Here is an 11,518-nt window from a genome sequence, read left to right on the forward strand (position 1 = left end):
TTCTGCTGAGAAATCCACTGAAAGCCTGATAGGGGTTCCTTTGTAGGTTATTTTCTTCTGCATTGGTGCCCTTAATGGTTTTTTTTTTTTTTTTTTTTTTTGTCATTGACATTTGCCAGTTTCAGTATTATATGCCTTGCAGTAGGTCTTTTTACATTGATGTAATTAGGAGATCTGTTGGCTTCACATACTTGTAAGTCCAGTTCTTTCTCCAGGTTTGGGAAGTTCTCAGCTATAATTTCTTTGAACAAGCTCTCTGCTCCTTTCTCCCTCACTTTTCTCTCTGGAAGACCTATATGGCTTTTCCTAAGTGAGTTGGATATTTCTGAAGAGTGCCTTCATTTTTTTAAAGTCTTAGTTCTGTCTCCTCCTCCACATGAGGCATTTCTATATTTCTATCCTCTAAATCACTAATTCTGTCCTCCATATTGTCAATTCTATTTTTTATGGTTTCTAGATTATTTTTTACTCTTGATTGTGTTCTTCTGTTTGGGTTTTTTTTTTTTACAGTTTCAATCTCTTTGGTGAAGTATTCCTTCTGCTCATTAATTTTATTCCTGAGATCATTTAACTATTTTCTGAGTTTTCTTGTAACTTGTTGAATTTCTTCATGACAACTATTTTGAATCCTCTGTCCTTTAGGTTGTACATTTCTGTGAGTTCAGGCTTGATTTCTGGAGACTTGTCATTTTCCTTCTGCTCTGAAGTGTCATTGTAGTTCTTCATGGTGTTTGATGAATTGACCCTTTGCTGGCACATTTGTGCTATCAGGTCACAGATTCCACCTGCCACCGCTGCAGGGTGGGGCCAGGAGCTGTGTTTTCTGATCCCACCCTGTCTGCTGGAAGTTGCCAGTAGGGCTGCTCTGTGTCATGTGCTGGCTGCAGCCACTTCACAGGTCACACACACACATGCACAGGTGGGACGTCTGTGGTCTGCCAGCAGGTTGCTCTGGTGCGGGACCACCATGCTCAGCAGGGGCCTGGCTGAGCTGCTGCGCTAGGCAGGAGTGGAGGGGCACTTTCTTTCACACATGGGCCCACTCTGTGTTTGTGGGCAGCTTGGTAGAGCTGCTGAGCCTGGTGGGGGCTCCTTTGCAGGGGCTGAGCTGCCCCACTCAGTGGGGAGTGTTCCCATGCACAGGGCTGCCACAGAACGATGGACACTCCCATGGGCTAGACAACTCCAAAAGCATTCATGTAGGCTGGGCTGCCCCTGCCTCCTCTTACAGCTGCACCGGCCACTGTGTGAGGACCTGCAACCTGGATCACTGCCAGGGATGAGGAGGGGTGCTCACCCAGCTTCACTGCTTCCCAGGAATCCAGTCCACCCACCTTCAGATGCACAGCTGAGTGGATGGCTCAGGCATCCTACTGTGCTGTGCAGGGAATCCTCTGCTGGTTAATACATGTCCATTTAGCTGTAACTTAGCGAGGAGAGACAAAGGGAGCAACTCACTCTGCCTTGCTGCTGATGTCACTCTCTAAAAGCAAGGGAATGAAACACAAAACTTGGGATAGTGATGACCTCAGGGGCAGGGAGGAGGAGTACAGTTAGATTATATTCACAAGAGTTCATTATATTGTCATGCTTTATAAGTGACACACATGTCATATTATATCATTTTGATGTAGCACATATATAAGATAATAAAAATAAGATATAAAAATCAAAGTAATACTACATAGCACATAAACCCAAATACGTTAAAAACACAAGTATTTATAGAAGTGAAGAAAAAGTATCAGAATGTTAACAGTGGTTATTTCTGGCTTGTGGAGTTTGGATATGTTTTTTCTTTTTGTATAATTGTATGTTTTCTATGATAAATATGCAAAGCTTTATAATTAGACAAGCTTGTTTCTTTTTATCTTCAACACAGATGGGATTCAACTTTCTACCCAGTTATTTCCCAAACTCCCTGCGCCTTTCCTCACGGGCTCAGCACAAGCCTAAAAAAGACCCATTCTGTTCCCTACAACATATGTCTCAGATGCCTTTTCACGTCTTTGTTAATAATAATAGTAACAACCATAGCTGGCATTCATTAAGCACCTATTGTGTGTTCTTATGTTCTCAGTATTTAGTGAATAAATTTGGTTAATTTTTACAATAGCTAGGTACAATTATTTTTCTCATTTTACAAATATAGGAAAGGAGTAGAGTGCTTACTTGAATAAATTGCCAGCCCATGGCCACAGCTCGGGAGGTGTCCTCATCAACCCCAGCGGGAGAAAAGCGACAGTGTGCATCTCATAACCACATCCTGTTTCAGGGCCCATTTTCTAGAAATGACTTGGTCAGATCATGCCACATACCATCAGAAAGTGGGGAGAGGACTCATGGAAAATTTATTAGATTTCCTGATCTAATAAATCTTAAAAAGCAATTACAATTACTGTCGATGACAGAACTTCCTGGGCAAAATCAATATCTGTCTCAGTGAACAGTGTTTGGCTATTCTCAGTCTAATGAAGACAAGCAGAAACCTGGGTGACATCAGCAGCGGTCAGAAGCAGAAGAGCCCTCGGCTTCCTCAGGCCCTGGGGATGCTGCATTTTGGTTTACCTTCCAAAAGAGCCTAAAATCCATCATCTGTGCTATTGTCTGCTAGAGAAAGTGTCAGTGACTACTCCCTCACTCTCCATGTGCGTTTATATGTCGTCTTTCATGCTGAGATAATCACCTTACTTGCCAAATACAATGGACAATAGGTGTATTGATGTCTCTCGGCAACATCATGAGGGGACACTGAGGCCTTATGGGTGCACAGATGTCACTCTTCAACCAAAGTGGCCTGAGTCATCACCAAGCAGCTTACTTAGTTTTATTCTAATAAAATCCCCAAATACATCACCTCCTCTCCCCAAGCCTGCTAAAACCTTGGTTTTAGCCCAGGGAGATTCATTTCAAACTTCTAACTTTCTGAACGATAAGGCAATAAGTTTGTGCTCTTTAAACCATGAAGCGTGTGGTCATTTCCTGCAGCAGCAATGCAAAACCAATGCACAAACCTAAATGTAAGAGCTGGAAATATAAAACGCTTAGAAGAAAACATAGGAGTAATTCTTTGTGACTATGGATTAGGCAATGTTTCTTAAATATGACACCAAAGCACAAGCAATTCAAAGAAAAAATAGATAAATTGGGCTGCATCAAAATTTAAAACTTCGATGCTGCAAAGGACACTATCAAGAAAGTGAAAAGACAATTCAGATAACAGGAAAAATATTTGCAAATCATATATCTGATCAGGGACCAGTGTCCAGAGTACCAAACGAACTCTTATAATTCAACAGCAGAAAGACACATAACCCCGTTTAAAAACGGGCAAAGGGGGGCCGGCCCAGTGGCATAGCGGTTAAGTGCGCACGTTCCATTTCGGCGGCCCTGGGTTGGCCGGTTCGGATCCCGGGTGCGGACATGGCCTGTCTTGGCAAGCCATGCTGCGGCAGGCGTCCCACATATAAAGTAGAGGAAGATGGGTGTAGATGTTAGCTCAGGGCCAGTCTTCCTCAGCAAAAAGAGGAGGATTGGCAGCAGTTAGCTCAGGGCTAATCTTCCCCCCCCCACAAAAAAAATTGGGCAAAGACTTCAGCAAAGAAGGTCATTCATTAACCACCTCAAACACCATTCAGTTAAGACCTAAGACCCCTTTCCCAGTCTGACTCTCCCCAGCAACCATCACAGGCTGCCGTCAAGAGTCCAGACCCACAAGGCTGTCTTCACCAGCCAGGGCAAACAATGAGTGTTCTCTAGGAGAAGAATGGGGATGAATAAAGTGAGGGTGGGAGACTGGGAGTCAGAGAGAAGTATTTTTTATCTTTACCAGGATACCAGTTAATCCACGTCTGTTGTCTGGAGTCCAGTGGGCACAATCAGAAAGCTCTGCTGGGAACCATGGTTGACAAAAGTTTGCGACACTAAGATTCTTACATGCTGGGATGGAGAGATCCCCTCTCCATACAGACGGGCCCCAAAGAAATGCCCAGTGGTGGTGCCTCCATTCCTGAGGCCCCTTCTTCCTTCATACCCATCTTATTCATCTAAAATCTCCAGTGTCATTTCCATTTCTCCTTTAACTTTGATTTTATGAATCGAGGGTTAGATTCTGCCCGCAGACCTGATCCACATTCTCCGTGAGTCATGCACACATCCCCTCATGACAAGCACTCCCCACAACTCCACTTCCTGTTCTTTTCCCCGTTCCTCCACTTCTCCAAATAGAATGGAACACAAAGGCCTGGGTGCGGCTGTCCATACCCAGAGCAACACATCTCCGCGGCCTTGTGCTTAACCTCGAAACCTGGCACTTCCTCAACTATTTTATTCTCTGACTTTGAAGAACCTTGAACCATTTAAAACCATTCTCTCATACGGCAAATAAATTGTGCTTCTGTCATGTTCTGGGCATTGTGCTTGTCTCTGGGAATTCACTGGTAAGCAAAACAGACGTGGTCCTTATCCTTGGGAAGCTATTGAGGGAAAGAAGCAGTAAACAATTAATTACATAAACAATAAAAGCAGATACTTAAATAGGCACTGTTTTAGTACTTAACACACATTCACATTTTATTTTCCGGACAATCCTAGAGATGATTATTTATGTCCCTATTTTACAGAATTAGTAACTTGGCCCAGGTGTTCTATCTGGGCAGTAATGGAGCAGGGATCCAAACCCAGGCCATGTTCCCAGTCTTTTCAATGCATTATCTCTTTGTGACACTGTGAATACAATACTCCCTGTACTACCCCTTTTTGTTTTGCAATAAGATCTGTTTATCTAGAGTGACAGACCAGAAATAAAATTACTGAAAAGCAGGACAAAGGAAAAAATAATCAGGGTCAAACGCCAGACCCCAAACCCAGAAGCCCAGTCTAGTTTTGGGGGAATCAGTTGAGGTCCTAGAAATGAATGGCCATGTTGGGTCCCACTACCCAGACATCAAGACTCCCTACCATTTGCAGTGGCCTTGCTCCAGAGAAGTGTGACTGCTCTGCAGGTTACAGTTCTGGATAAGTCTGCTCTGGCCCCCAAATGGATCCCTGCCCCCGTCAAAACCAGATGCCACTATGGCATGCTCTCCTAGTGCATGAGCCCTGATCTCCGCCTGAGCTGCATCTACAAGGAAACGCAGGCACGCTGACAGCATGAGGTCACCAAGAAACTGCCCTGGGCCAAAAGCCACTTCATCTCCTCTCCAAACTCACCCACAGCAGCTCCGTGGTGGGCACAGGTCACCATGAGTGTCTGTCCCAGGGCAGGAGCCCTACTCTGTGTAGAACTTTTCCCCCGAGGACATACCCAGCGCAGTCTGCAGAATACAGTGTGTGTCTAAGAAGGAAAGAAATAGAAAAAAGTGAACGAGACCCCTAACCTCTCCAGCACCTGTCTCCTGAGGCCTAAGAGACCCCAAGCAGATCCCTGCAGAAGAAATGAACACAGAGGATAAAGTCAAACTATTTCCGGGCGGGGCTTTGCCCCAACCTTCTCTCAGGACCTTGGACAGGTAGACTGGACCCTATTCGAGGGGGTCCTGCTTTGGCTGATCTAGACTGGCCTATGTAGCCCGAGTCAAAAACCATTTGAGTGGCTTCCTTGTTCTGCTGTCCCTAGGCCCACATTCTCTCTTAGCCCTGGAGATCCCACCATGGGTGAGAAGGGACATGGAAATATAAATCTGTGGAAAACACACCCCAAAAAGGTGGAGTCCTTCCCCTAAGGTCCTCAGTGTTGACTAAAGCTACCTGCCCCGAGGGCTGCCCAGGGCAGTGGCAGGAAGGCCGCCTCCCCCGGGATGAAGGCCCCAGCCCATCTCAGTGCACCAGGAGAGGGAGGGTTCCGCAGGACGGCTCCAGCTGGACTCACGAGGGGACACCAGGAGTCAGCCTCGTGGGGAAGATTCAGGAAGGAAACTCCCCCAAGCCTGGACCAATAAACAAGAGTGACGACGAGCCAGCCCTGACGGCCTCGTGGTTAAGTTTGGTGCACTCCGCTTCAGCAGCCCGGGTTCAGTTCCCGGGCCTGGAACCACACCAATCGGCTGTCAGTAGCCATGCTGCACAGCAGCTCACTTGGAAGAACTGGAAGGACCTAAAACTATACACAACCGTGTACTGGGGCTCTGGGGGAGGAAAAAGGAAGAAAAAGGAGGAAGATTGGCAACGGATGTTGGCTCAGGGCAAATCTTCCCCTGAAAAAAAAAAGAAAAGAAAAACTTGGCAACTTTAAAATATATAATACAGTATTTTGAAAAAAGAGTGATGACTTTCTTCTTATTTTCTCTTTTACTCAATTTTTATGAAAAGTAGTAATAACGCAAAAAATGAAAAAAAAATTGCACCAAGGACAGTGCTTATTACTCAAATATTTGTTGAATGAATGTGTACTTCCTTCTTGCCACCCAAGAAAAGTTGCCAGACTTCCAGAACAGGTTCAGGATCCTATAACTACACAGCGGATCCAAAAACCTAGTAAAATTTTGGGCACGGTTAGCCTCGGGCTTCCCTGCCTGTTTTGATACGGGACACCCCACCTGGGAGTCTACTTCTGGACGCCTGTCCACTCCTTCTTGCTAAGAGGCAGGAATGCTCTGACAGCTGCCCAGATGCAATAGCGAAATTCCTCTGTTACATCCCATGATGTCTGAAACAAATCTCAGGGACACACAGAGCCTAGAAAATGAGGCAGACTCTCTGTACTCTTTGGAGTAGCTAACATTTGTTGAATATTCGCTGTGTTCAGGTACCATTCACACAGTTCAACTCATTTGGTCCTCCTTGGGTCAACAAGTTCCGATCAAGTGGGAAAAAACTGCCTTCTTCAATAGCAGGAGTCGTGATTGGAACCCAGGCATCAGTGGCTTTATGAGACCGTCTTGTTTTAGAGGGCTGTGTCCAGTTCTTGGTGCCACATTTTAAGAAAGTCTCCACCTCTACTGAGAAGACACCCTAGTAAGGGCGCCCGCATCTCCTAGCTGAGAGAACAGGCTGGACGACGGCCACGTCAGCAGCCCATTAACACTGATGTTCAAGCAGAACCTTCGCCTCCTTCGTCTGATCCGATTACGCCTACTTCTACTTCCTCTATCCCCAAGAAGGAAGAGTTCAAAGAAATGCAAGTCAAAACGCCCACCCCTGATTTATTTATGAAATATGATCTGTCTCCTCTGAGCCTGCGTTAGAGGGAGAATTATTTTTCCCTTTTCCTGAGGGACATCATTAGCATAGTGATAATTAATAAAAGGCAGCGACTGGCGTTTGGTAAATTATTAACGGCTTCAGTCATCCACAGAGCATACAGCCCCTGTGCGCAGTTGTCCTTGGCGACGGTGTGGAAGTGCTCTGGGGAACCGGGGACGGTGGACAGAGAACCAGAAGCTGCGTGTAGCACTGCTTCCTGGAGTCTGCACACACAGGCTCAGCTTTTGTCATCCAAACAGGCTGGGTTTTCTGGATTAAAACTGGGAGGAGGGCCCTCTGGCAGATGGTGGATGCTATCAGATTCTCCCTATAGAATGGCTAAGTGGGAATTAGGCCTGGTCCCTAACTGCCGGAAAGTGGGGGGAGGAGGTAGCGGGTCTCTTACAACAACCACAGAGATGGGGGGCCAGAGAGCAAAACTGAGAACTGTGTAAGGAGAAGAGAGCCAAAGTATAGCTGGAGAGTGTCTCCAAAATGGGTTATCAGAGCCAAAGCGTTGGAAACCAATGTCAGGAGCTGAGATACACAGACAAAGGGAGTGACAGGCGAGCTGGGAAAACGAGAGTAAAGAGCGTCGTGTAGGAACAGGTGAAAGAGGAGATGATCCAGGAGAAGAAATTCCCGAGGGAGGGGTTCGTGGTTGCAGCAGGAATCCGTCTCCCTCCCTGGCCCACCTGGATGGGTCCCACCTACAGAGAGCCTTCTCGTTACAAAGACCACAGGCTCCCTGAGGGTGGCCATCTTGACCCTTTTTTTATCTGCTCCCTCCCTTGACACTAGCACAGTGCCTGACACAGCCAGGTGCTCAAACACGTCTGTTGAATAATGAATGAAGGAAAGAACGGATGTACAGCCAACTTACCATGCTGGATATTGGCTAAAGGAAGGAAATATTGACAAGCACTTTTTTCAATAAAACCACATCAATTGTTACTTTGAGTAGCAAAGAATTAACTGAAGAATCCACTGGGGAGCGGGAAGAGAGGGTTCCAATACGCGCCCTGCACAGCAGAGACCTGAATGAATACTCCTGTGACACTTGTGTTCTTCCCCAACTGCCCTTTTCCAAATGTCCTCTTCAACCCTTCCCCAGCACAGCACACAGGCACGCGCTCTCTCTCTCGCTCTCTGTCTCTCCCCTCGCCTTACTAAGTGCAAAGTAAAAACAGGAGGTTTTTTTCTATTATTGCAGATGTAAAAACATCATTCCTGTTATAATCATGTTGTGATTTGAGGGACCAGGATCCCCCTCCCATGCCATCCCGAGCCCGTGGCCCTCCTTCTCCCAATGGGGGTGTGCCAAGCCTTGGAGAGCTCCAGCCAGAGACAGGCTTTGGCAAAGTGTGAAGCAGACAAAGTTGGTCCCGGGGTCTCCCTACAGGGCCCTGACACCGTGGAAAACTCACCCCAACAGAAGCACGAGTGACGAGTGGTCTGGGTCTCTCGCGAGTATTTGCCTTTTACGTCTGGGAGTTTGGGAAATTCCCTTTGTGGGGAACGATCTCGTGAACAGAAGACTAATGACTGAATAAAACCAAATCTATGACTTAGAGAACAACCCCAGGATTTTCCCCCAGGACTCAGAGGGGAAAGATCAAGATGAAAGGAGAAAAGATATAGTTCACAGAAACATGTTTATATAAAAGGAATCCCAGAAAGAGAACCAAACATACAAAAGAGAAACAATAATCAAAGAAATGAGAGAAGCATCTTTTGCTTAACCAAAGAAAACCTTGAATCTTTCCGTTGAAAGGACTCAAGAAGGTTCAGGCAAGAATAAGCAGACAGACCTATACCAAGGTATGCTGGGGGCCATTTCTGAAGTTCAAATATGGAAATAATCACTACTCAAAGGCTGAGGGACAGACAAGACACCTGAAAGAAATGCCCCTCACAGTGAAAGCCCCTCAGCCCAACGCCAGGAAACAGAACGCCAGCAGCAGGAGAAGAGACTTCCACATCAATGTCTAAAAAATATGTTCCTGTAGGAGCAAAATAAACACAAATTCAAGAACGCGAGATTCAGATACGTAACATCCAAGTACCAGTCCCCAAAACGTCACTTGAAGGAAGAGTCCAGTGAATGGAACAAAGAACTCAAGAGTTGAGACAATGTTACAGAAGCATCAATAACAAGCGATAAACCAATAAAACATAGAATTAAGTCAAGACAAGTGTTGCTATGTGGTTCGGAAGTTTAATGCAAATATTAACAAATTGTTCCTAAAGTGGAAATATAGAAACAGTTAAATGTTGGAAATCTGGATCTAAATACCAGAGTGTTTAAAAAGAGACTAGGAAGATGGGGAATGTATGAGTTCAAGATTCTACATCCGAATAGAACTGCCCGGAGGAGTCCAGAGAAGGAACGGCTGTGGGAGCAGCAGTGGCAGGGGAGGAACACCCAGAGATGGAGGTGAATTGAAAGCAGGGAATCTACCAACAAATTAGCAAATCCATCAATAAATGTATCATGTCAAGCAGACAAGGTGAAGCACCAGGCAGCACAAACAGCCGCTCTAGACAGCACTGTGGGAGGGGAGGGCGCAGAGCAGGAGCCAGTGCGCGGTTCTCTGCTGCACGAAGCCCAGGCGCAGAAGGAGCGGATGTTAGCCTCCGGGGGGGGGGGGGGGGGGGGGGGGGCGCCCAGGCCCTTAGGCTGTGGGCGGTACCCGCACCCCCTTCGTGGGATCAGGGGCGACGGCTGCAGGACTTTGCAGAACCGTGGACTCCAGCCTTGATCTTCCACCTCGGTCCTCCACTAAGATGCTCCAACGCGAGCGTGCATCCATGGAGCTCTGCTGGGGGCAGACTGCTTCTCTAGGATGTAGATTAAGTCAGATTATTAATAGATTAAGTGAGGAAAAATGATTATTCAATAAGTGCAGAAAAAAATTCCATAAAATTCAATTCTCATTTATGCTTGGGGAGGAAAAAAACAACTTATCAAGCCAGAAATAGAAGGAAAAGTCGCCAATCTAAGAAACGGTATTTTTTTTTAATCTGCAAAAAAGCAAATAATAAATTCTCTGTCAAACTTTAAAAGAATTGTCACTGAAGTCAAGAAAAAGATAAGAGTGCCAGCCATAACCTGTATAGACCTAGTCAATGTGACAAAATAATAAGTAAGGGCATAAGAATTAGAAAGGAAGAGAAAACTATCCTTATTTTCAGATAACATGATTGTCTGCATGGAAAATCCAAGAGAATATATAAAAAATATTTAGAACTAACAGGAAGGTTCAGGATCTCATCAATCCATAAACATGATACACAGCATTTCCATACACCGTTAATCCACTTATAAAATATGGTAGAATTAAAAAGCGTACATATTAGCACGAAAAAATTAGACACCAAATAACAAACCTAAAACTTAAAAAAGTCAAAAACCTAATAAATCCAAACCTCTGTGAAGAAAATTATTAAAGTTCTTTAAAAATCCAAAGTTAAGGAATCGAGGTGATTTGGGGCTCGTTCTTTCTTGTTGAAGCCTGCAGGTCAAAACCAAGCTGGGCTGGAGCTGCTCCAAGATGGAATATTGGATAAGATCAAATAGATAGAATTCAGTCTCAAAATATCCCCACCAGAAAGGGGATCTTAGACGTCTGCCTGTCTGAGGCCCTGCAAGGTGACGTGACGTGCTCATTGAGGTAACCCAAGAGTGGCAGAGCCATGACAGGAAACTGGGCTGCCTGCCCCCGCCACAGGGCTGCCCTGCCTGCCGCATCCCAGTGAAACCACACCGGGACTGGGATCTGGAGAAACCTGGAGAGGGCCTGGCCCCTTGGAGAGTCAAACCTCGAGTCCTCTCCTCGCTGCCGGCATCCCCCCGTGCTTCCTTTCTCTGCCACATGCCAGCCTCCTGGCCCTTCAGACTCCTAACCACATAAGTTGCCACGAGTCCAGTGGTTTCCAGACTTCCAGATTTTCTGGACCAGTCAATTTCCCCCCACGTTGTGCAGCTCCTGTCCGTCCTCACTGCCTCATCCATCAGGCTCTCACCACTCCCTGTCGGGATTTCTACAATCTTTCCTGCTGCCCTGCCTGCGCCCCGGCCTCCCTCTCTGGTCCCCCCTTTACTGTGCTGTCAGGATAAGCCGCCTAAAGCACAGCTCTGATCACATCTTTCTGCAGCCAGGAATAAAGCCTTGGTCCCTCACCCCACTATCTATCCCTTACCTCCTTCTCCACCACTTACACCCCGTGGACTCAGCGCTCGAGTCCTTTCTGACCACATTCTCTTTCCCCATGTGCTTTTATTCACACTATGTCCCACACCTTAAACGAATTTTCCCCAAAGTTGATGTTTTGA

This window comes from Equus caballus, chromosome 14 (assembly GCF_041296265.1).
Source record: "Equus caballus isolate H_3958 breed thoroughbred chromosome 14, TB-T2T, whole genome shotgun sequence".
Lineage (NCBI taxonomy): Eukaryota > Metazoa > Chordata > Mammalia > Perissodactyla > Equidae > Equus > Equus caballus.